Source organism: Somniosus microcephalus, unplaced genomic scaffold, assembly GCF_052327205.1.
Source record: "Somniosus microcephalus isolate GS21.2 unplaced genomic scaffold, FLI_Smic_1.0 unresolved_chr2, whole genome shotgun sequence".
Lineage (NCBI taxonomy): Eukaryota > Metazoa > Chordata > Chondrichthyes > Squaliformes > Somniosidae > Somniosus > Somniosus microcephalus.
Genome location: NW_028225180.1, coordinates 69,607,546 through 69,612,549, shown reverse-complemented (window position 1 = coordinate 69,612,549; position 5,004 = coordinate 69,607,546).

Here is a 5,004-nt window from a genome sequence, read left to right as displayed (position 1 = left end):
TCTGTCTCTGTCTGTCAGTCAGTCTATTTCTGTCTGCCTCTCCTTCTCTCTGTCGGTCTCTCTCTCTCTCTGCCACTCCCTCTGTCTCTCTCTCTCAGTCTGTCTCCCTCTCTGTCTGACTCCTTCTCTGTCTCTCCCTTTCTGTCTGTCTGTCTCTCCCTCTCTCTGCCTGCCTCTCTTTCACTCCTTCTGTCTGTCTTTCTCATACTCTGTCTGTCAGCTTCTCTCTGTCTCTCTCTGTCTGTCTGTCTCCTTCTGCCTGTCTCTCTCTCTATATCTCTCTCTCATTCTCTTCCCTCTTTCTCTCCCTCTCTTTCCCCCTCTGTCTGTCTCTCACTCTCTCTACCTGCTTCTCTCTCACTCCCTCTGCCTGTCTTTCTCACACTCTCTGCCTCTCTCTCTCTCTCTCTCTGACTGCCTCACTGTCACTGTCAATCTGCCTGTCTTGGCTGTCTCTCACTCTTTCTCTAACTCTATCTGTCTCCGTCTGTCTGCCTGTATCTCTTCCTCTCTGTCTGCCGCAATGTCTGTCTGCCTCTTTGTTGGTCTGTCTGTCATTTTCTCTGTCTGTCTGTCTCTCTCTGTGTATGTCTGTCTGTTACTCTCACTCTCTCCGTCTATCTCTCTCTCTTTCTCTGTCTCTCTCTCTCTCTGTCTCTCCCCCTCTCGCTGTCTTGCTCTCTCTTTTTCTCTCAATTCAATTCAATTCAATTCAAATCGCTTTATTGGCATGACAAGGTATATCCTATGTTGCCAAAGCATCGAAAAACATTTATGATTGAACACATAAACGCAGATCTATCCATACAGTGTATAAACAGATATATCCCTGAGTGTATAAATATACATTCATATAATTTTTTATATACTCTTAGATTTAATGGTTGTCTCTCTGTTTATGGCAAGCTGTAACATAGTGTGCCGCTAAGGTTACACAATTTCGCTGTTCCCCAAGTAGGTATGGGAGTTTTTGGTCGTCATTCAAATTTCTGAATTCAGGGCATATTTTCGTGAATTTTGGGTCGAAATTCTCCCTTATGCCCTGATATTTTCCACAAGCTGTGAGGAAGTGCATCTCTGTCTCCAGCACTCCCTGACTGCAGTGAGAGCATATCCTGTCCTCTCTTGTCAGCCAGGTTTACCTGTGTCTGCCTTTTTCGATAGCCAGGCTATGCTCACTAAGTCTGTACATAGTCAACGTTTTCCTCAATTTGCTATATTTTACCGTGGTCAGGTATTCAGCCATGTTGTATTGTCTGTTTAGGGCCAAGTAGCAATTGAGTTTGTTTTGGATTTTTGTTGTTTCTGCCAATATGACAGATATTTTTCCTTTTGCTGAGTGACAATTGTGTTGGGTCGAATTCTCTGTGCGACGATGTCACTGTCCTGGGGCTGGTTATTGTTAGTAGTGTTAGTAGTTACTTCACTGAGTTCCAGGACTAGTTGACTGAGGGTATTCTTCTTTATGATCCTCTCTTGGCATTTCAGGGCTTCGTAATGATAGCAGTGGGAGTTGCTCATTTTTAGGTGTTTCCAAAATTTGGTGGCTCTTTTTTGGATAGTAATTATTAATTGATATTGGCCTAGTTCTGCCCTGCATGCATTGTTTACGGTTTTCCTTTGAGTCCGGAGGATACTTTTACAGAATTCTGCACGTAGGATCTCAATTGGGTGTTTGTCCCATTTTGCAAATTCTTGTTGTGTTAGCGGTCCCCACACCTCACTGCCACAGAGTGCAATTGGTTCAATCACTGATTAAAAAATTTTGAGCCAAATGCTAATTGGGATTTCTATTTGGATTGATTTTTTAATGACATAGAAAGCCCTTCTTGCTTTCTCTTTCAGTTCATTCACAGCCAGATGAAAATTTCCCATAGAACTGATTTTTAAGCCCAAGTATGTGTAGTTAGTGGTTTGTTCAATTTTAGTTGTTCCTCGTGTGAAATTCATTCTGGGTCCCTGATGTCTGGATCTTTGCTGGAACACAAGGACTTTGGTTTTTTGGGGGTTTATTGTCAGGGCCCAGGTGTGGCAGTACGACTCTAACAGATCCAGGTTCTGCTGTAGACCCTCCTTAGTTGGTGACAGCAGAACCAGGTCATCTGCATAGAGGAGGAATTTAACCTTGGATTCATATAGGGAGAGGCTGGGTGCTGTAGATTGTTGAAGTAGTTTTGCCAATTCATTTTTGTAAATATTAAAGTGTGTCGGTGAGATGGGCGAGCCCTGCATCACACCACGCCCCTGTGGGAAGTATTTTGTTTGTTTGTCTCCAATTTTAACTGCACATTTATTGTTTGTATACATTGATTTAATTACATCATGGCCTAGAAATTAGGTTTGCCTCCGCCAGGGCTTTTGCGCCCGAAATCTTGCGCCCGCGATAATTGCCGCTGCGCCCGCCAAAAATTCAGCTGCCCCATGCCCAGATGGCTGCGGGCGCTAATGGAGGGTTTCAGCGCCTCGCTATGGGCGCTGAATGCAGGTTTGCGGCGCTAATCCACCGCTGCGACACCCAATGCGGTGCAGCAGGCTGGGGTACTGCAGGCCTCCTCCTTCTGTTAAGGAGGAGCTGTCTGCAGCCGACCGCTGACCGGTCGATTCGCCCGACAAATGAGCCCAGCACCTCGGAGAAGTGCCGGGCTTGCGGGCCACACACATCAGTGCTGCGGGGGGGTGGTGGAGGAGTCCGGGGAGGGAGGTGCGGGCAGGCGGCCGCCGGGAAAGCGGCCAGCCGCCGCTCCACCTTAATGCGCCGGCGCTACGTGCTGCAACATCCCGTTGAACAATCGTTGGTTGCAGCTGCCACGGGCGAGGCGGCCGCAACTGAATTTGGGCGTCCGGCCACGTTACCACGGCAACCGGGATGCTGCGCACACCGATGACGTCATCGGTGCCGGCGCAGTGCTACCGGCTAACGCCGATGGTAGGGCCCAATGCAATTTCGATCGCGGCTATAATTCCGGCGCAAGGCCCTCTAACGCCTCTAATTGGGCGCTAACCCCACCGAATTTCTAGGCCCATATGCTTTTCCCCCTACACCACTTTCAATAAGTTTGAAGAATAGACCGTCATGCCAGATGGAATCGAAAGCCTTCTGGAAATGTATAAAGCAGGCAAAAATTTTGCCTTTGTTTTGATGAACATGTTTGTCAATTAGGGTCTGTAGGGTGAAGATATGATCTGATGTTCTATAGCTTGGTAGGAATCCAACTTGGCTTTTACTCAAGACATTGTGCTCCTCAAGGAAGTTTATAAGTCTTTTGTTTATGATACTACAGAATACCTTCCCCAGGTTACTGTTTACACAGATGTCTCGATAGTTATTTGGGTCAACTTTGTCTCCACTTTTGTATATGGGAGCTATGAGTCCTTTGTTCCAGATATCAGGGAGGTAACCGACACTCAGAACCAAGTTGAAGAGTTTTAGGATAGCCAATTTCATTTTATCGTCCACGTTTTTAATCATCTCACTCAGGATGCCATCTGCACCGCAAGCTTTTCCTGGTCGCAGGTCCTTGAATTTTTCAAATAGCTCTTTTTCAGTTATTTTGGGGTCTAGCGGGTTTTGGTTATCTTTTATGACCAATTCGAGCTTTTCCAGTTTTTTGCATATTTGGTATTGCTCTGGGCTTAGTGTGTTTTTCTGGTATAATTTTTCAAAATGGTTTTCTCATGTGTCTCTGTTTTGAATGGCCAATTCGTCGTGTTGTTTTTTGTGTAATGTATTCCAGTTGTCCCAGAAACAATTGGAATCAATGGATTCCTCAATGGAGCTGAGTGTATTCTTAATATACTGCTCTTTTTTGTTTCTGAGTGTGTTTTTGTATTGTGTTAGTGCCTGACAATAAGTAAGGCGCGATTCCTCGTTTTCTGGCTGTCTGTGTTTTTGGTTTGATATTTTTCTGAGTTTTTTCCTCATGTTATGGCAATCTGGGTCAAACCATTTTTCATAGTTTTTTGTTTTAGGTTTATTCTTGCGGACTTTCAAGTTTGAAATTGTTGCCAAATTATCAAAAATACTATTTAGGTTATTCACTGCCCGGTTTATGCCTTCTTTATTGTGAGTGTATATGTTTTCCAGAAAGGTGTCCAAGAGAGCTTGAGTTGATTGATTGCTAATTGCTTTCTGGTATTTTTCCGTGCTGTTTTTGGCCCATCTGTAGGATTTTTTGATGTTGTACAGCTTACTGGGTTGTGTTTCTGTGTTGGTTGTTTCTGTCCTTTTAAGATACACAGTAATTTGACTGTGGTCTGACAGTGTTGTTTTCAGACCACAGTCTCTCTCTCGCTCTCTGTCTCATTCTCTCTCTGTCTGTCTCACTCTCTGCCTGTCTCTCTCTCACACTCTCTGACTGTCTCTCTGTCACTGTCTACTCTCTCTCACTCTCTCTGACTGTCTCTCTGTCACTGCCTATCTGTCTGTCTGTCTCTCTCTAACTCTCTCTGTCTCGGTCTGTCTGCCTGTCTCTCTTCCTTTATCTCTGTCTGCCTCACTGTCTGTCTGCCTCTCCATCTGTCTGTCTGACGCTTTATCTGCCTGTCACTCTCTCTGTCTGTCTCTCACTGTCTCTCTCTGTCCCTCTCTCTTTCTCTCTGTCTCGCTCTCTCTCGTTGTCTCTCTCTCGCTCTCTCTCTCTGTCTGTCTCACACTCTTTCTGTTCCGCTCTCTCTCTCTCTCTGTATATTTGCCTCTCACTCTCTCTGCCTGTCTTCTCTCACTCCCTCTGTCTCTCACCCTCTCTCTGTCTGTCTGTCTCTCTCTGTCCACCTCTCTATCTGTCTGTCTGTCGTTCTCTGTGAATGACTCTCTGTCTTTCTGCCTGTCTCTCTCTGTCTCTTTATCTCTCTGTCTCTCTCTCCCTCTGTGTCTCTCTGTCTCTGTCTCTCTCTCTCTCTGTCTCTCTCTCTCTGTGTCTGTCTGTCTGTCTGTCTCTTTCTCTCTCTCTCTGTCCCTCTCACTGTCAATCTGCCTGGCTGTCTGTCTCTCACTCTTTTTCTAAC